This window comes from Paroedura picta, chromosome 1 (genome assembly GCF_049243985.1).
Source record: "Paroedura picta isolate Pp20150507F chromosome 1, Ppicta_v3.0, whole genome shotgun sequence".
NCBI lineage: Eukaryota > Metazoa > Chordata > Lepidosauria > Squamata > Gekkonidae > Paroedura > Paroedura picta.
In genome coordinates, this window is record NC_135369.1 from 137,109,148 (window position 1) to 137,130,911 (window position 21,764).

Consider the following 21,764-nt stretch of genomic DNA (forward strand, 5'->3'; position numbering starts at 1 on the left):
GCTTCCTCAGTGGACTCCAACAAGAACTTTGCTGCCCAAGTTGCATTTCTACAGCTTGTTTATACCTTTGTATTATTTCTACGTAAAGAGCCTCTTGTGGCGCAGAGTGGTAAGGCAGCCGTCTGAAAGCTCTGCCCATGAGGTTGGGAGTTCAATCCCAGCAGCCGGCTCAAGGTCGACTCAGCCTTCCATCCTTCTGAGGTTGGTGAAATGAGTACCCAGCTTGCTGGGGGGTAAACGGTAATGACTGGGGAAGGCACTGGCAAACCACCCCGTATTGAGTCTGCCATGAAAACGCTAGAGGGCGTCACCCCAAGGGTCAGACATGACTCGGTGCTTGCACAGGGGATACCTTTACCTTTACTTTACCTATTATTTCTACGTATTGTTTGTGCTTTCAAAGCATTTGATAAAAGCTTCACATTGTACCAGTTCTTATTTACACAGTTGATTCTGTTGTTGTGTATAATTAAGTAGAAGCAGCAGGTGCATGTTGGGGATATGATATAAGGTGCACTCATGCACACAACTCAACCCTCAGAATCTATAGCTGGAAACACAAAACAGCAGAAGCCTCATCTACAGCAGGGATCCACTGGAATGCAGAATCTTGTTCTTCAAAAAGAAAGGGTATGGCTGACAATCTGCCCTTATGGAGGGTATTTACCTTCATGGGGGCCTTTCTGGACCAATAAACTCTATCAATCGAAATCAACAAAGATTTTAAACAGCCCAAATCAAACTATCAACATTTTACTAACTTTTAGGACAACATTAATCCCCAAATTAATTTTGCTGCAGAGGAGAAGGCTAGAGCACACAGGGATATTTCCAAGCAGGGTTTTAAAAAAACTCCACTATTAATCTCCTAATCAATTTAAAGGTACAGTCATAGGAGAGTTGGGCACAAGCACAAAATTCTGCCAAGTAGGCTTTAAATAAACAATCTAATTATAAAACCCTCTCAGAGGCTGGAGGGGGGGTATATGCTATTTAGATAACTCAATAGAGGATTTATTACACTCATTTGGGACCCTGCCTAGGATGTAACAGGATGCAATTATGTTGTTCCTATCTTCCCTCAGAGACAAACATATGGAAGCAACGGTTGCTGAATCTGACATGGAAGTGACCTGCATCAACTCCCTTCCCCAAAAAGTGGTAATATAACTTGTGTGCTAGCACAAACTCCAGCGAGAGGTTTTTCCTGCCCAAAGGGCTTTGATACTAGTAATCTTTATCCATTGTTGTTCCTCTATATATTTATGAAACAGCCTAGGGGTGGGACGTGTCTGGCTGTCCAAGTTAGAATAGGGCCAATCAGGGTACAGTGAGCTTTTCCCTGATTGGCCCTGCCCCTGCGGCTCCCACCCTCTGTCCCTGGACTCTAGCCTCTTTGCTCTCAGATGCCTCAGTGCCTGGAGCCAGCAGCAGGTAAGGGGAGAGGGCCCTGGGCAAAGGGTCGTGGTGGAGGGCCTCCTAATGAGGGCCTCTTGGCCTGCTAGGCTGGGCCTGCTGACGAGGGCTTCCCAGCCTGCTGACTGCCTGCTAAGAATAACGAGCTGCCCAGCCCCCACCTGCCCCACTTAATCTGGCTGCGAGCTGTGGCCCAAAGCCACCTTAAGGTGCCGGGCCAGGGGCCAGGGGACCCTTTCAAAGCTCGTTCTTAGGAAAGGGCTTTGAAGCTAGTTATATAATAAATATATACATTCTACATGCAGCTTTATCGGGGGGATCTTTCAGATTCTTTTTAGTTCCATTTCTACACACACACTAGGCTTTGTTCTAGTGTGTGTATTGGAACAGAACTTTAACAATCTGAAAGATTCTCCCTGATGAAGCTGCACACAACATATTTATTGGATTTCTGTCCTGCCACTCCCGGCACAGCCAGCTCACGGCAGCTCACAACCATAAAACCAGTACAGTCAATAAAACAGTTTAAATAAAACATCAATTTATAGTAATCAATAACAACATTGGTTGCTTATACTAATAAATACATGTCAATGTCTCCAGAATTGTATTATTTTTGTAACGGAGGCTTGGATAATAGACTAGAAGGAAAATGGTTAAGCAATAGTAACTGGTGAGATGAAGAGTATCACTGATGGGTAAACTCAGAATACATTTATATAATTGTTTAATGGGTGATTTTAGGGGTTTTTACTGTTTTATGGATTTTGTAAACCGCCGCCAGACTTTTGAGAGTGGCAGTATAAATATAATAAATAAATAAATAAATAAATATAAATAAATAACACATTAAAAAAATTATATATAAAAAATACTGTCTACTCAGACTGACAGTAGATCTCCCAAGATCTCCAGCACAGGCCTTAATATCACCAGTCTTTTACTTGGCTCTTTTAACTGGAGTTGCCAGGAACTGAACCCAGGACCTTCTGCACGCAATGCAGAGTACTGCCCACTGGACACGCTTCCACTGAACAGCGGTCCCTTCCCCAGGGGTAACTCTGGGCCTGCCACATGGTCTCAGCCTTGCCTACCTCACAGGGTGACTGGGAGGATAAAACAGAGAAAGGATACAAAAATTCGGCAAGCCAATCGGAGAGAAGAAAGCAGGGTATAAATATCTAAACAAACCAACTGCAGTCAAAGTCAAAGATAAACAGCCAGAATATTGTTGTTCTTTTACTGCTGAAATCTGTGTGCTTTAAAGAGCTTCTCTTTTCTTAGGGTTACACTGATTAAAGGTGGAGGCACAGGTGGGGGGGCAGCAGTAAAGATAAGAAGGATTTTACCCCCAGGCTGATGTGCCCAGATGCAAGAAAGCCCCACTTCCATATTATCCATTTGCCTTGTGACTTCTCACCATAAATGTGACACTTCAGATTTTACTCTCTCTTACTCTCCAAGGTAGTATTGCCAACTACAGGTTGAGAAATGCCTGGAGATTTTAAGGATGGAGCCTAGGGAGGGGAGGGGGCTCATCAGAGTATGGTACTATAGACTCCACCCTCCAAACTGACCATTTTCTTCAGCAGAGGTGGCTTTGGTCTGGAGCTCAATTGCCAAATAGTGGAAGATCTCCAGATGTCAGCTGGAGGTTGGCAACCCTACTCCAAGCACTCTTAATGAATTACAAACTAGCTATCTACATGACAAGAGTTAAAAACTTAAAGTTTAAAAACAGGACACCAAGGAACAGAACTGGGATACTGCCCCCCTCAAATGATCTCCTTTCAAAAATTCCAGACAAATTTTTCAAGTCCTTCACTGCCTGACATGCACAATGCACCTTTTAACCCGGGCCAGGTTATACAATGCAGATATTAGTTAAAGCTCTTTTCTTCTTATAATCAAGGGGCTATTTAATTATTAAAGATTCATTTTATTCACTCATTTTATTTATTCATTCAGAATGATTAAAGCTTAATTTTCCTCTTCACCGATTTGTTTTCTCTTCATTTTAACTACTGCATCACACTTACATAAATAATTAATATTTTCCTAGATATAATTGAAAACAAGATCAAATTCACAATTTATTTAAAGCACTCTTCAGCCTTTATCTTGTTCTTGGTGTGCATATGTGAAAAACGGAAATGCAGTGGAAAATGCTCTTCCGCGAGGTTTATGGATCATCTAAAGCGGTGATCCCCAACCCCTGGTTCAGAGACCGGTATTGGTTCGTGGATCAGTCGGTACTGGGCCGCAGCTCCTCCTCGTCCTCCTCCCCGGCTGCTGCCCCTGTCGCTCTGCCGCTGGCTTACCTTTGGTGCTCTCCAGTGGCTGCCATGGCTGGGACTCTCCCTCAGCCTGCCACTGAGCAGCTGCTGCTGGTGCTCGACAACCTTCTGGGTTGTAAAGTACTATAAAGATGCCACTTCGGGTGTTTTTTTTAAAGGATCTGATTCTAGGACCCAGTAAACTGTGTATCTGTGCCAAAATGATTTGATATGTACCCTAGAATTTCTCTTCTAGCAGTTTAGATAGAATCATAGAATAATAGAGTTAGAAGGGACCCCCTGCACTATGCAGGACACTCACAACCCTATTGCTCACCCACTGTAACCTGCCACCCCCTTGGACCTTCATAGAATCAGCGTCTCCATCAGATGGCTATCCAGCCTCTGCTTAAAAATTTCCAAAGATGGAGAACCCACCACCTCTTGAGGAAGTCTATTCCACTGAGAAACCACTCTGTCAGCAACTTCTTCTGGATGTTTAGACAACATTTCTTCTGAATTAATTTCATCCCATGGGTTCTGGTCCATCCCTCCCGGGCAAGAGAGAACAACTCTGCTTCATCCTCTACACCAGTGGTCCCCAACCCCTGGTCCGGTGACTGGTACCGGTGTGTAGATCAGTCTGTACCGGGTCATGGCTCCTCATCGTCCTCCTCCCCGCCTGCTGCATCGAGGGCTGCCCTGCCACTCTGCCGCTAGCTTACCTTTGGTGTTTTCCAGCGGCCGCCAAGCTGGGGCTCCCCCTCAGCATGGCACTGTGCAGCTGCTGCTGGCAGTGCCCCCACAGTGGGCGGCAGGAAGTCAGGGGCGCCGGCAGGAAAGCAAGCGGAGCAGGGGCTCAGGCAGCGGCAGCAGCGTCCTTCGGCAAAACACTACCCCCCCCCTCGGGCCTCAGTAAAACTGTCAAGCATTGACCGGTCCCCGGTGATAAAAAGGTGGGGACCACTGATCTAAAGTTCCAAAGACAAGTGCATTTAATCACATTTAGAATCATAGAATCATGGAATCATAGAATCATAGACTTGGAAGGGATCTCATGGGTCATCTAATCCAACCCCCTGCACTTTGCAGGACACTCACAACCCTATCGCTCATCCACTGTAACCTGCCACCCCCTTAAGCCTTCACAGTATCAGCCTCTCCATCAGATAGCTATCCAGCCTCTGCTTAAAAATTTCCAAAGATGGAGAACCCACCACCTCCCAAGGAAACCTGTTCTACTGAGAAACCACTCTGACTGTCAGGAACTTCTTCCTGATGTTTAGATGGAATTTCTTTTGAATTAATTTCATCCCATTCATTCTGGTCTGTCCCTCCAGGGCAACACTTCAAGTAAATTTACTGGGCATGTGTTATGTCGTATGAAGCATATGAACTGTAGAATTGGGATTTATCTTTTACCTGCGACTCCATCTTGGTTTTGATATTTTTCAAAGCAAAATGTCAAAGCAAAATGTTTGGTTGCTGTGAAATCAGAGAGGGTTTACTCCTCCGCAGACATTCTACCATAGCAGCACTCCACCTTCACAAACTGAATTTGCTAGATGAGACCTGAAATTGTTAACATGTAGTACTCAGGTGTGACAATCCACCTTTTAAAAAATAACCTGAATGGTTGTTAAGCATTCGAGCACTTTTGGTGTCCATAAGATGGATATATTTTGGGGGATGGATATATATATTTTTTTAAAGGTTGGACATCTGTGTGACAGGCACAGAATACAGTACTTCCACTCTTCTTCACTGCTGCCACTAAAATTTATTAACTTTCCTTTTTTTGGATTGTGGCTTTTAATATCAACAAGGAAATACCTGCAAAGTCAGTGGCAGCTAATTAACCTTCACTGGAAATTAGCAAATTAATAAGCTGCTTGAGGACATGTTTTGTAGTTTTTCTTCAAATAATCTCCCCTCCCCCTGCCCTCCATAGCCAAGGAGTTTTTGCTTTTGCTTTGCTGTTGGTTCAGACAAGCGTTGCAGAACTTGAGTTTCATAATTTGCATGCTGCTTAGACCTTAAAACCCAACTGTAAGCGGTTGGTAGTATTAAGCTAATAAATAAAGAGGGCATCTTCAAACACTAGGAAGGAAGACAAAAACGAAGCAAACGAAGGGTGGTAAAATTTTTCCTATGGCACTCCCGGTATTGTAAAATGCATGTTGTAAAAATTCCCCACCTGATTTGAAAACTTCTCTGCTGTTTTAGACAGGGAATGTACATGTTTGATCTCAAAAACTCCTAGGTGGAAGTGCCTTGTTTAATTCAGTGGGGGGTTTTATAGCTTACTGAGCAGAGCAGAAGCATTTCACAGTAAATGTCTTACCGCACCTTTTTGGACTTGTCACCTTCATGCCTTAGGGTTTTTTCTGTGATGAGCTAGATGTATTCTGCATCACTTATATCCATCTAAAACAAATGACATTATTGAGGGAACACTTCTGTAATCTCTGTAGTGTGGAGAGTAGAGGTGAGCTTGTCTATCTCACTCTAGACAGGATGTGCCCTAAAATATATTGAAACCCTGAGGAATATCCCCCCCCTTCCAGCAATCTACTATCCTAAATGGGTGAAAGTAGACCAGTATTGGCTGGGAGGGAGAACTGAAAGATGGTGACCAAAGTGGTACCTCCTATCTACTGCGTCAAGCTTCCCCCCAATCTGTAAAAAAACCTTTAAATCACATTCACTCCAATCCTACAGTATTTCAGTTTGATATTGTTAGTTTTAATATTACTGATAAATAAAGTTGTTTCCGCATTATTTGTGTGTGTGATGTGCCATCTGGTCACCTCTGAGATGGCAACCCTATGGATTAATGACCTCCAAAATGTCCTATTGAGTTTGCAAACAGAAGGCTGTGACTTGTGTATTCAGTCAATCTGTCTCATTGTTTTAGCAGTAGATAATATCCATTTTATTTTGATGGATTCATGAAGGTTGCAAAATTAGGAAAGGGACAGAGGGATTCTGCATCTTTTGAGTACAGCAGTGCTAACTTTTTAAAGCAACAAATCCAGGCCAAGGACAAATAAGCAATTGTGAGGACTTTCACATTCAAAATGTTCTTTCCAGTGTAACTTCATTAAAAAAATCCTGGACTTCAGTACACTTGTGCCATTAGGGGGCACTCCTGATCCTACACAAGAATGATGAGATTCATGCTGCAACATGACCTGCCTAATCTGGAAACATGCAGCACATGCTGGCATCTGGATTATGAGTCAGCAGGTGATAAAGTCAGATATTTATGACATCTCCCTTTACCAGCCTTGACAGAACAGTGCTAAATATCGTATCACTTGATAGCAAAGCCAGTTCCAGTAAATTAGTTTGAGGAGGTTACCTCACAGTGTAACATTTAGGCTGTGAGTGAAGTTTGCATAAAGGAGTGATTTACAGTAGGATTAGGAGGTTGTGCTTCCTTCACATTGACTTCAGAGTCAAAAGCATCCTGGCATGACTATTCAAGGCTGAGTGCTACAGTTTGTAGCTGATTTTTAAATGTACTGCCCACAATGCTGAGCCACTCAAGGGAAAGCTGTGCATGGAAGTTAGCACGAAGTGACTACAAGACAAAGCTCAAATCAGCCCTTACAAACTCGACTGTGTTCCAGGATGAACTATTGAGAGTACAGTGTTTTTGATATGTGGTTAATTATGAAGGTACCACATAGTTAGATCTTTATGCAGCAAACTGTGTGGAACAAGTAGATTTTCATCACATGGAAGACTGAGTACTTGAAAGGTACTGTGCTTCCCACATTAGATAGGGTCTAGTTGACAATCTCTGATTCAGTGTTGATTGTCTGAGATAGGAAGTGAGATCACAAGCATCAGCCAATCAACACTGAGACAGGAAGTGAGGCCACAAGCCTAATGGATGGATGGCCAGACTCCCCTCCAGATACATTTGCCGGATGTTTGGAAGCAATGGCTGGATGGCTCCGGCAGAGTTGCCTGAAACACAACCCCTCCAAGATGGAGGTCCTGTGGCTGGGTAGAAGGGGGCAGGATCAGGAAGTATGCCTCCCATACCTGGATGGGGTGCAATTAACACTGGCACCAGTAGCCAGGAATTTGGGCATGACCTTTGATGCCTCCCTTTCTAGGGAGGCTTAGATCATGAAAGTAACTTGAACAGCGTTTTTTCATCTGTGCCAAGTGCAGCTACTAGAGCACTATGTGGCCTCTGAACACTTGGCAACAGTGATCCATGCAACCGTCACTTCCAGACTAGACTACTGTAACTCACTCTATGCAGGCCTTGGCTTTGACCCAGAAATTGGAGCTGGTACAAAATGCGGCTGCAAGGGTCCTCACTGGAACATTGTGGAGGGCCCATATCCAGCCGGTGCTATGCCATCTGCACTGGTTGCCAGTCTGCTTCCGGATCAAGTTTAACGTTTTGGTTCTAACCTTTAAGGCTTTACACGGCCTGGGTCCTACTTATCTGCAGGACCACTTATCTGCTTTTGCCCCCCGCAGGGCTCTTCGCTCAGCGGGTATGAATTTACTGGTGGTCCCGGGCCCCCGGGATAGACGCCTGGCCTCGACCAGGACTAGGGCTTTTTTGGCCCTGGCACCAACCTGGTGGAATGAGCTCCTGGAAGAGCTACGGGCCTTGCAGAAGATGTCAACTTTCTGCAGGACCTGCAAGACAGAGGCTCTTCTGCCAGATTGAGGCCAGAGTGGTACCCGGCATTGTCAGTTGAGGATCTCTAAGCTGAAGCCAACTAGGTTCCTCGCTCCCAGATAGAGAGTGACTGACCCATGCTGTACAGGGGGGAGTGGGTTTATAATATATTGTCCGCCATCTTGATATCATGTTGTTATTCTAAATATGTTTTAATGGGTTATTTTAGGGGATTTTATTAATTTTGTAAACAGCCATGAGACATTTGAGAGTGGCGGTATATAAATATAAAATAAATAAAATGTATACAATAACACATTTAAAGTCATAAAAATGATCAATATAATTCAACATATCTGTGAGCCCGATCTTATTGCTTTGGTCAGTAAATAATAGGTCTCCAGAATGTCTTCTTGAGAGCCAGTTTGGTGTAGTGGTTAGGAGGGTGGACTTCTAATCTGGCATGCCGAGTTTGATTCCGTGCTCCCCCACATGCAGCCATCTGGGTGACCTTGGGCTCACCACAGCACTGATAAAGCTGTTCTGACCGAGCAGTGATATTGAGCTTGATCTTATTAGTTTAGTCAGTAAATAATAGGTCTCCAGAACATCTTCTTATCATTAGAGAAAGTGGGGAGAAAGTTGAAAAAAAGAAGCAAGTAGCAACCTTTGAATCAAATAATAAAGTACTACTTGCTTTTACATTGCTTCAAATTTTATTTTATCAAAATAACATTTATCAAAATAACAAAACAACAGTTCAACAACCCCAAAAGAAAACATTTAAAGAACATTCTGTACGTATGCAGGTGCTGTCAAATTGCAACCGAATCATGATGACCCCAGCAAGGGGCTCTTATGACAACTGAGGAACAAAGGTCCTCTTTCATCCTCTGCAGAATCTTACTTGGTGGGCTCTCATCCAAATATTGACCCACTTAGATTCCAAAATCTGACAAGATTTGACTATACCGTACTACTGTCACTTCTCCTTAAACCATTAGCAGCAAAAAATAATAAAAGTGCACAGGATGTATTTTAACCAGTTTCAACTGACATACCAGCTATTGCTAGGTAAACATTTGGCCACTGTCTACCAAGTTTACTATGGCAAATCTAGACAGCATCCTAAAAAGCAGAGACATCACCCTGCCAACAAAAGTGCGTTTAGTCAAGGCTATGGTCTTCCCAGTTGCAATGTATGGCTGCGAAAGTTGGACCATAAGGAAGGCCGAGCGTCAAAGAATTGAGGCTTTTGAACTCTGGTGCTGGAGAAGACTCTTGTGAGTCCCTTGGACTGCAAAGCGAACAAACCGGTCAGTCGTAGAGGAGATCAACCCTGACTGCTCTTTAGAAGGCCAGATCCTGAAGATGAAACTCAAATACTTTGGCCACCTCATGAGAAGGAAGGACTCCCTGGAGAAGAGCCTAATGCTGGGAGCGATTGAGGGCAAAAGAAGAAGGGGACGACAGAGAATGAGGTGGCTGGATGGAGTCACTGAAGCAGTAGGTGCAAACTTAAATGGACTCCGGGGAATGGTAGAGGACAGGAAGGCCTGGAGGATCATTGTCCATGGGGTCACGATGGGTCAGACATGACTTCGCACATAACAACAACAACTACCAAGTTTCCAGACTAGTTCACTGCAGTGCTCTCTTTATGTCACTGCCATCCAAGGGGATCCATAGATTTTGATTAATATAAAATATAGTTTTGGTTATTTAGCAGGTTCAAGCCAGGGTATTAATAGTTCACCAGTCCATTTAGGGGCTCTACAATTCAAGCTGCTCGTTTAATCCCTAAATATACAGCTATATTTTGTGTTCCACATTTCAGTGAATGACTGACCTTCACAAGAGCCAGTTTGGTGTAGTGGTTAGGAGTGCGGACTTCTAATCTGGTAAGCTGAGTTCAATTCTGTACTCCCCCACATGCAGCCAGCTGGGTGACCTTGGGCTCACCATGGCACTGATAAAATTGTTCTGACCGAGCAGTGATATCAGCGCTCTCTCAACCTCACCCACCCCACATGGTGTCTGTTGTGGGGAGAGGAATGGGAAGGCGACTGTAAGCTGCTTTGAGCCTCCTTTGGGTATATATATAAGAACCAACTCTTCTTCTTCTTTTCTGAAGTGCTCTTGGGAGTAGTAGAATGCCTTTTCCCTTGGGGGATGCTGTTTCTTTGGTTAGCCTCATGGAGGTCACTAAAAAGTCCTTTGTTCAATCTGTGTTGGTGATTACAACTTCCTAACTTTGTTGCTGTGCCTTTTGCCAGTTAAGTTACTGCTTTCTGATACTTTAAAGGTGTTGTTTTTATTTTTACAAAAGTTGAAATGTTTTCAAAAGTGAAACAGTGGCAAAATTTGTTCTTAATATGTAAGGGAAAATTTAATTATGAAGTAACAAAATGGGGTGAATACTGCAGTTTCTGTTTGTGCATTCAGTGATTTCTTTTTTTAAAATAGAGTTTTATTTGATTTTCTAATTAATTACAGATTAGAAAAAGCAAGATATAAAATTAACATTTACAAACATGTTAAGAATTAATTCCAAGGTCTTTGAAATTCCTCAGCTGGTCTGTGGTTTTCAAAAATTTCTAAAGTTTATGGGAGTGCCTTCACTCCAATAATGTGGCCACACACTCACTGCCAGATTGTTGCAGCAGAGGAGTGGGCCATTGAAGAGGTTGTATGATGCTGGCAGACTCAGCTGCAGGGCTCTGCAGAAAGCAGCTTTCTGGCAGTTGGACCCAAAAGGGAGTGGGAGGAGAGGCGGAGTTTACATTACCTTAAAAGGCAAAGCTTAGCCTCTTACCTCTTTGAAGCCGTGGAGGGAAGCTTCCCATGCACCCACCCCAGGGCATTACTGTTTATCTTTGTTATTCTGGTCTTCATTATTTGATGTTCTTTGTTGCACCTGGCAGTTTTTGACATGGGGTGGAGCCTGTTGTGGGAGTCCGGTCTGCGCCTCAGGCTCACTGTCTTAAGCGCCCCCTTAATAGGTGGCGTGGATGTGAGCCAGTGCCAACTTGGAGTGAATCTGCATTGGGCTTTTTATCCCTGGTGATCTCAAATTAAAGAAAGTCATCTACATGTTATTCAATTTCCATTTTGATATTTAGTGCTTTAAATTTTCCCTCTGCATTGTCTATGATTGATCCGCAGTGACACTATCTTTCCCCTGAGATATCCAGGAGCAGATATAACTCACTATATTTGAGGAAACCATTCCGAGATCCCCCAGTATAAAGTGTAGATCTCTGCATTTTGCTGGTTTAACTTTCTCCCTGGTGCCTCCAGTGCTGACATAGCAAAGCAGTCTGTCACTGACTGGTCAGAGCATCAGTTCAAAGACTGCCTGGTTCCTGGTTGCCACTCCCTTGCAAGCCCACACTTCTATGAGCAGAGATTTGCCTCTTGGATTTACTTTCCACTCCTTGTTCTCTGTGAGGCTGTTGCCTCCCCTCCCCCCCCCCCACTCCTGCAGGAAAATAAAGATAAACAAGCGCCTCATGCACCACTTGCTCCTCCCCTGGCTTGCTCTGGCTGTAGATTTGGGAGTCAAAAAGCAGGAATGAAGCACTCTCTAGGCTCGTGCTCCTTCAATGCTGGCTGAAGCTTCACCCGCCACCCTCCCTGCAATCAAGTGGGAAGGAGATCGAACATTGGGACAATGTGAATGCAGAAGGCCAACATGTTTAAAATCAGGAAAAAGGAAGGCTGTAGATACAGGTTCAATTTGGCAAGATTTACAGTGGAAGAAAATGTGAATGCAGATTCTACCCCGACTAGGGAAGCATGTGGACTCACATCTTCAGGTAGCTGTGGGAACCAAACAGGGGCCTGTGCTTTTCCAGAGGGTTCCAGCTGGCAAGGGGATACACACTGTAGGTTAAGGCAGGAGTATGGTCTCCCCATAGTGCTGCTGGGATAAGGGTCCTTGCAGTCCAGTGACTGTAAGAAGAGGTTCCTTTCCATGTTCTGCCAGTGCTCCTGCTGGAGATCAGTAAAGCTGCAGCCTTATTTAAGCCAAAAATCCTGTGTAGTATCCTCTTTGTGGACCTAAATTCCTTCCTGCTAGGCAATAATTTCAGTCGAGGGACAGATCCACAATAGTGCAGCTATCCACTTGATTTGGGAAATGCATTTTTTTTGGAGGGGGGCAGCCTCTGGACCAAGGCATATCATATTTAACAGCGGGCCACTGTTAAATATAAAAGGCTAAGGCCTAAGTGGGTGGAGAGTGGGCAGGGCCTGTCTGGGTGAGGGCCCAGTCAGAAGGTGCGAAGCACCTTCCGATTGGGCCCTAACAAGGACAGTCCAGAAAGCGATGGGGAAGCGGCGCCATGGCGTGAGTACGGAAGGATGCCTTCCCCCTGGGCCCAGAAGCTTCTGGGCCCGGGGGGAAGGCCACACCATGGCTGGGGGAAAAGAAGAGGGGGGGGGGGAAGAAGGCCTTCCCCCTGGGCCCAAAAGGCCCCCTCCCCCCTTTGTAGTGCCCATTGTATTTAAAAGTACAACGGGCTTTAAATCTAGTTATAGATATTTACTTTCTACATCTCAGAGTTTGCTGCTTGCTGTATCTGAACAACTGAAAACCATCTGTCAGCAAATAGAGCACTTGCTTGGAACTAAATACTGTTAGGGTATTTAGGACTGAAGTATATGCCAGGGTAAGCAGGTAAAATGTCAGGTCTTCCTCACTGTTGAAAAACATGTCATTTGAATAACTATCACCTATGGTATAAAAATTGATAACTGTTGTTCAGATAACAAGGATGAAGGCATTTTTTCTTCTCACCAGACTGCTAGATTTCAGCTCTCACCTCATAACTGTAAATAATAGCTCTGGGATTAGTTTTGTTGCAGACAGAGATGGAGAAACACAAGAATGAAGAAAATCCAATATTTTTTCCTCTCTTCCCTTTGGTAAACTACCGCTCTGTTGTGGTTAGTGGTAGGATGTGCAGAATAGTGTTTGAGATTCCATAATGGCCTGTTTTGTATTTGAAGCAGACTAGTATCATGTGTGGTTCAATGGGTTATGGGGTTGGTAATGCAAAACTGCAAAACGGGTGGAACAATAGGAAAAATGATTTTTGTCCTTCCATCATTAACAAAAGGCAAAAAACTAACAACATACCCATCCACCCTCAATGGTCTTTAAAATGTATGTTCCCAGAGACAGAGATGGTCAAACTGGGTTTGTCTTTCTCTCAAAAAGATGAATTGAACATGCTTTTAAAAACTGAAATGAACTTTAGCTATTTTAAGAGTCTTTTAATGTTTGTGGGGAAAATTCAATACCATTGTGGCTTTTTGCTCAATGTATTTTCAGAAAAGGGTAAACAATAAAAAGTATTGGCCATCTTCTTTTGGAAAAAGAAGATGGCCAATACTGCAGGATTTCTAACCATTTTTAACCATATGTCTAGTTTTATTTATGGAACCTGGCAATAGGTAGTTGTTTTTTTTTAAGCAGAGCTTTAGTCATCTGACTCCATGGCTCCAGTTTTGATCTTCTAGAAGGTGCAGTGACAAGTTTCCAAACCACATGCTTTTCATTCTATTGGGTCAGTTTTTAAATGTAATAATTGTATGTATTACTAGCAGTAAAGCCTGTTGCGTGCTGTAATACAATGGGCGTTAGCTTATGTTTTGGTGTGGGTTTTGCGCCTCACTTGGAAGCTGACAATCCTAAGAGAAGGTCTCACTGTGCACCACAGTCCTGATCCAAGGCAGGTTCAAGCACACCTAGGAAATGTGGAATTCCAGAACATGAACCTACACCTATCTGGCTACCTTGCCTCCTCTCCTCTTGACTGGAAATAGAGGCCGGTTGGGTGGCTGTGGAGGCATTACACCCTTTTGAGGCCCCAATTTCAAACTTCAAGGAATATTTCCATCCCATGGATTGCTAACCTCAAGGTACAGCCTGGAGATCACCTGGAATTACTGCTCATCTCCAGACTATAAAAATCAGCTCCCCAGGAAGAAATGGTTGCTCTGGAGGGTAGACTCTGTGACATTGTACTGTTTTGAAGCCCCACTTCCAAACCTCAGTTTCACTGGGCTTAGCTAACACAGTCTGTTGCTTGGCTGGTGATGTCTGCCCTTCTGAAGCCTGAGACCAACTGTTGGCAACTGCAGTTCCTGTTGCTGTCCGCAAAGCCAAATCGTTGCCTATTAAGACTGGAAAACCTACTTCCCCCCAAAGTCTCACTGTCTACTTTCCTGTAAAACCTTTATATGTGAACTCCCAAGCTAACTCCACTTGAAATTCTGGGCCACTTTATGCCTTTTATTTCATGGCAAATACTGATTTTTATTTATCAAGCCAGGCTTCACTTCAGCCAGTTGCTTGTTTACCATTTCCTTATTTAGTTCTTTCTGCACTTTCCAGACTCGCAGGACCCTTGCTGGTCTGTCTGTTTACACCAAAAAATAAAAACTCTTGCTTTTAAGGGCTGGCAAGGGCCCATAGCCCAGGTGGGACCCCCTGTCACCACTCCACCCCAACCTCAGCCTGCAAGTCTCTACCACTGTCCGTACTATCCAGTTGGTATGTCTTTCTGTTTGCACCAAAAAAAATAAACTGTTGCTGGTAAGGGACACCTCTACTGCTGTCTCTACTATAGCTGTTCATCTCTAGACTATAAAGATTAGCTCTGCAGGCAAAAATTGCTGCTTTGGAGGATGGACTCTGAGGCATGATACCGTTTTGAGGCCCCCATCTCCAAACCTCAAGGAATATTTCCAATCCAGGATAACCAACCTCCAGGTGGGGCTTGGAGATCTGGAATTACAGCTCATCTCCAGACTATAAAGATCACCTCTCTAGGCAGAAATAGCTGCTTTGGATGGTGGGCAGGGCTGTTGTGCAGATGAAAAATTTGAGGCCTCCTGCCCAGGTTGTTATGGAGCTGAAACACTTGAGGCCTATTGCATAAGGTTGTTATCCAGATGAACCAGGAGGCAAAAGAACCCCTGAAACAGCATCCAGTTTCATCTGCACAACAACCCTGCAGGATAGGCCTCAAAGATTCAGAGAGTGGAGAAGAGACACACATGGCTTGTCTGCAGCAGCAAGGCCAGCCACAGCAGTATAGGGAGAGGGGGCTTTTCTTAGGCTCCCTTTCAGCCAACATTTAGGTGTTGCTCTCAGAAACACCTCCATCCCCTCAGTTATAGTGACTGTTAGAGGATCCATTCACAGCAGGCCAGAAGGTAAGGGGGATGCAGAATCCTGAGCAAGAGCAACAATTGGCCCTGAGTGAGGGAGATTCCACCAATAGGAGGCTTTGGAACCTTCAGCATTTTGTCAAGGTGTGTGGTCACAATTTTATGTATATAGATACTGTCCCACTATACAAGATAGTCCCCCCTTTTCACTTTGAGTAACAATGGAAATTAAGCATTTGGAATGGCCTCTGAGCACTTAAAATGAATGGGCAGGTTTTTGCCTGACAAAAACTTTAGCTTGAAATACTAGGAATTAAACCTAGAGCATTCTGCATGCACAACATGTATTTTACTACAGGGCTACAGCATGAATCTGTCCCTGGATTCGGATGGCTGATGGAGAGAGAGGGACAGCAGCAGGGAACTGCTGTTTGGGATGCAGTTGAATCAGGCCCTAGCCTGTATCCCAGTTCAGTATTTTCCAGAGAAATGCTTATATTCTTATATCCAAACAAGGACATGGCTATACTAAAGAGTATTCCAGTTTTCTAGCTTTAATAATTTGTGCATTCTACTTTCTTCTTCTGTACAGGCCCACAGCAGACCAGTGACCTGTACAAACCTCCAATTCCTGCCTCATTATCTAGAAGATCTGAAATTTTTTTGCAGAAAGCTGGTCATACTTGTCATTATAGACTTGAGGATTTGAAATCTTTCACATGTAGATGAATCTAGGGAACAACATATAGCAATATGCTAACCAGGGCTGAATCTGCACAGAGCTTTTATTCCAATCCCAGGTAGATTCAGTCCCTACCATCTACACTGAATACGATTTCCATTTTGATTTTGGACAATTTAAATATTCCCTCTGCAACAAGCATGATTGATCCAGAGTGACCCTACCTTTCGCCCCACAACATCCTGGAGTGGATCTAACGCTCGATATTTGAAAAATTGGCATGAGTAAAGGTGCAGCTCTCTGCTTTTCCCAAACTAACTTGCTGCCTCGAGCCTCCAACGCTGTAGAAAAGCCCTGATTGGCTAGGGCATCAGTTCAAAGGCTTCCTCTTTCCCAGGTTGCAAGGCTTCCCTTAAAGCGGAAGCCCTAACTTGGATTTATTCCCCCTCCTCTACTGTCTCCAATCCTGTCCTCCCCCCCAATTCAAGAAAAGAAAGACGCTCCTGCTGAGCTTGCCCCTCTTTCTGAGCTTCCCTAATCACGTGCAGAATACTTTTCTGTTTCAAGGGGGGGGGGGGAAATAGAGGAAGACCCGAGTTCAAACTGATCTGAATTCATAAACAAAGTAAGTGCAGAATCAGTCTAGATCTCAGTCTAGGACCTCAGTGAAGAAAACTGACTCCTCTTACCACATATTTTATCAAGCAAACAAGAGCTGAACTCGCATAAAGTCTATGTGGTCCTTTCTCATTTAACCCAGAACAATATTAACCAAATAGCATAATGTGTCAGTCTTATGAAAACCTAAGCCAGAGCTTCTGTATAATTAAGACAAAATTTTGGAATTTCCTTAGCCAGGTTTGTTTAGACAAAATGGGAGTAGGCACAATTCCAGGCACATGATAATATATATAAAAAGGAGATGTGATTAGCTATGTAATATTTTATTGTATGGAAAACCATGATTGTATTTTACCATGGAAAATGCCCCTTCAAGTCAAATATTTCATTTATGACATTCATATATTAATGAAAACCTGAATGGAAATCTCACTAAACTCCATGTGACCATATACATTTTTCTATAATGGAATTTCCACCTTTAAAAAAAAATCTAGTTTATGCTGAAATGATACTTGTGGAAAATCTCTAGTCTGTAGTCTCAAACCTGTATGTCTACAGACTGAAATCTTTCAAATATATTTTTTTTAATGTAAGATTTGTGTCCAGGCTACATTTTTATGTAGTTATTTTGTGGAAAAATATAACAAATATTTCCTATCCATGTGTTGTCAAAATGAATTACAGATGAGAGGAAATGTCCATTCAGTTCTTCTAATAATAACTGGGTCATACTAATGACAAGACAATGGTTTTCAAACACTTTCATATAGGATGGTTATAATTATGTGTCTGTGAAATGATGGATCCCAAATTTTGAGTAACTTTTCAGTATGCTGTTTTTAAAAAATAATATACTTCTGAAGTGGTTACATCAGGGGAAAGCAACATATCCGGTCCACCAAGACTTTTCCTTTTGTCCTCCTTTTGGTGACTCAACCACAGGCTAGTGTTTGTGAGGCGAAAGTTTTCTGAGTGAAAGGCCTTGGGGAGCAACTTATACCCTGCAGGCATTACATTACCCACTCATGTTGGTTTGGCTGATACATTCTTTTTTGTTAATTATTTTTTCATCAATCTCTGCAGAAATTTCAAAATATCTTTCAACTGTTTTGTAATTGGTACTGAATTAGGAAGGACTATCTTCACTACAAAATTTGAGTCTAGCAGCACCTTTAAGACCAACAAAGACTGATTCAAGGCCTAAGCTTTTTTGTGCATGCAAGGTTCCTCAGACAATGAGACAGGAATCATACGAGTACAGATATAAGGAGAAAATAAATGAGTAGCAAATTAGTAAACTGTATCACAACATCCTAAATATGCAGCATGATAATTCTTTGCTAGAAAAGCTAATCAGTCCTTTGGATTTAATTGTAAGTCACAACAAACATTGGGGAAATAAAAATGGCAAGGTTAGTAACTAATGGCAGACACTTTCCCAGTTGTGAAAAGAAATAATTAAAAGAGACTAGTTGCTTGCCCCCATCCGTCTCCACCCAAGCATGGAAGCATCCCCACAAGTGACAAGCTGTACTGGCAAGTTATCTTGTCCTGAGACCAGAGAGTTAGATTCTAAATTACATTACATGCTACTTACATCACATTACAGTCACATTGTCCCAAATAAAATAAAAAGAAGCAGGGATCGTAAGGAATGTAGACATAAGAATTGAATGAGGTTAACATACATAGTGGGATAAGAAACAAATATCCCTGTTGAGTTCTGGGGATTCCATTGTTTTGAGTGTTGGAATAACTTGCATTTCTGCAATCTTTTTTTCCAGTCTGTTCTTGAAGTTTCTTTTCAATAAAACAGTTACTTTGAGGTCCCTTATTGAATGTCCTGGAAGGTTGAAGAGTTCCCCTACGGGTTTTTCAGTCCTGTGATTTTTTATTTATGTCAGACTCATGTCCATTAATTCCTTGGCAGAGGGTTTGACCTGTTTGCCCTATGTAGGAAACAGAGGGCCACCGTTGGCATTTAATTAATGGCATGTACGGAGCCATTCTGCACTTCTAAAAACATAGCATTAAGCCAGCACAATTGCGTAACGCTATTCAAAATTGCACCCCCTGCCATTTCTCACCTTGCTCTCTCAGATTCTTCTCCCGCTTTCTCCTGCCTTCAGGTACTCCACACGGCAGATTAAAATGGCAATGGAGAGGGACTCGCTATACCAGTTAGTCTCCCCCTACCTGTCAATCATGGCAGCCAGCCAATCAACTTTCTCCCAGTTTTAAATGGAAAGTAATGCAAGCGATCTTTTTTTTTAAGACGAAATTGTCCATTGCTCTGCCTATGCATCTAATCATAGATGTATCTAATCATAGATGCCTAGTGCATATTTTAATGCCACCCCATTTTGGTTGAGAGGAATGCTTTGTGTGGCAACTGGTAGGTGGAATTAAAAAAAAATTCTGCCTGGCTTAAGCAACACGTATTCCTTGCTCCAGGCAGGTTGATACAAAAAAAAAAAAGAAAAGAAAAGAAAGGGAAAGGGAGGCAGGCATGAGGGCAGGCAGAGATGGAGATCATGGTACTTCTGGCCACTTGGTTTATGCTCAGCCATTTCGCTAGTGGTTGCTGATTGCTCTCTTCCTGCTCACACTACAAGGCTGGGGGAATCCAGTTTTGTGGATTCCCCAGCTAGCACTTTAAAATGTAGGATGTAGCTGCCAGTTTGCTGCTGGAATGCTAGATGCTGACGACGTCATGTAAAACATAGACAAAAAAGTGTCTTCAATAGGTAACCCTTTCACTACATTTTCTGGGTGTGGAATGGTCCACAATGTTAGAAGATGAGCATGTAAATAAGCCTTTGATGTGGTAGGTGATGTTAGGTCCAGTGATTGTGTTATAGGAGTGTATGTTGTAGCAAAGTTGGCATCTGGGTTTGTTGCAAGCTCTGTGTCCATGTTCAAATTAGATGTTGCATTCTTGTGGGTGAGGTTTGAGATTGGGGGGTTGTTTGTGCGCAGGAAAAAATTTGCCCCCCAGTACTTGGGAAAGAGAACTGTCATTATCCAGTAGAGGGTGTAACTCACTGTTGATGCATTGAACTGTTTTGATTTAAGATATATATATATATAACTAACTTACAGCATCTACTGGATAATGATAGTTGACTTCCAGGAGGGTACCTTGGGCTCAAGGATTCAAAGATAATTGACAGTTGTTACCATAACAATATAAGGCCAATATAGCACGGAGGGTGGGAGGGAAGCTATTCTGGCTGCGGTTCTGGTGGATGAGGCTGTACTCCACACACATGCCTTTTAAGGCACCCTGAACCCACACCTCCCGCCCCACATCTCAGGCGGGATGTGCCAGTACCACACCCATCCTGTGATCCACTGATCTCACCCTCCCCCAGTGTGTCCTCTTTACTGCCTCGCTCCTCCATGTCATCAATGGCAGCTGAAGGTGAGTCTTTGCCTCTATTTGTTTTTCTGTGTACTTTGGCAAAGAACCCTCCACCAGCAGAGGGCTCTTTGTTGTCTAAGAGGATCCAAAATAGAATAACAACATTTGCACATATATGAAGCTGCTTTATACTGAATCAGACTATCAGTCCATCAATACTCAGATTGACAGCAGCCCTCAAGAGTGTCCATTGGAAGTTTTTCATATCACCTGATACCTGATCCATTTAACTAGAGAAGCTGGGAATGCAACCTAGGACCTTCTCTGTGCAGAGCAGAATCCCTTCCACTGAGCCATAGCCCCTCCCCAGTAATGTATTCTGAAAGGGTTTTTTCTGATTGTGGTGTATAGAAGAGCTATAGGGAACAGGCTGAAAATAGTAACTAAAGGAATCCAGTTGTAGGAATAGGACCTGTGTTCGAAACTTCAGTCAAAGTGAAACGTTACTTAGACTTCACTTTCCTCAGTGTCTTGTTCTTATAAATAAAAAGTGTCTTGTTTTGATTAACCCTGTGAGTTGCATGTCTAAGGGGAATAAGCATATACATACACAATTTAATATCTTGGTCAATACAGATATAGGATAGGAATGAATGGTGGCAGGAAGTTATTGGAAAAGTGTTTGATTCCTGACTCCAAGAGTCTCCAAGGGCTGAGTATTAAAGGGGGGTGGGCTACCCTGTCTTTGGGAGTGAGGGAGAGGACCTGAGGTGGGAGATGGCCATGGTTTAAAAGAGACAAGAAGAGTGGCAAATGTGACGTCCTGACCAATGTATAAACCATAACCTGAAGAAAAGAAGTTGTAAAGAATGATAAGGATGAGTGAATGAACAAGTGGTGTCACATGATCCTTCACCATGTCTGTTTTGCCCAGATCTTCACAATTGCACTAGATAAGAGATCAGGAGAGCCATGACAATTTTTAAATAACAGCTATCAAGCACTTGACAGGGTGCAATGAAGCTGCCTCACATGAAGCTGCCTTATACTGAATCAGACCATTGGTCCATCAGAGTTGGCATTGTCTACTCAAACTCTCTTTGGTCTCAGATCCTCCAGTTTTCCACATTACCATCTGGTCCTTTTAACTGGAGATGCTGGAGAATAAACTTGGGACCTTCTGCATGTCGAGCAGGTACTCCACTGAACCACAATCCCTCCACACAGATGGGGGTTAACCTTTTTACACTACACAGTTTTCAGTATTCAGTTTGTTTTTCTGGAGAGCTGGTAGGTATCCACATGCTTATCAATATTCCTGATCTACAGTTTCACAGATCCGTTCCCTTTAGGTTTGCCAGATCCTGGTTAGGAAATTCCTGGAGATTTGGAGGTGAAGCTTTGCAAGAGTGAGATTTGAAGAGAAACATGACTTCAGTAGGATATAATGCCATAGAGTCCATCCTCTAAAGAAGCCATTTTCTCCAGTGGATTCCATCTCTAACTACTACACCATACTGGCTTTTGTAGTGTCGCTGCTATTGAATAGCATCAAGCAGCTAGGCC

At 43.1% G+C, this 21,764-nt stretch overlaps 1 long non-coding RNA gene across 2 annotated transcripts in view; it reads left to right on the top strand.

Moving 5' to 3' along the window:
- The window catches only part of LOC143821376 (uncharacterized), a 74,991-nt gene that overhangs the window by 16,084 nt on the left and 37,143 nt on the right, over positions 1-21,764 (top strand). Inside the window, exon 1 of one of the 2 annotated variants that reach the window (XR_013225788.1) lies at positions 1,091-1,161. The exons of the other annotated variant lie outside the window; for it this stretch is intronic. This is a non-coding gene — a long non-coding RNA (uncharacterized LOC143821376). Of the gene's footprint in view, positions 1-1,090; positions 1,162-21,764 lie in introns of those variants that run through there. 2 annotated transcript variants of the gene reach the window in all.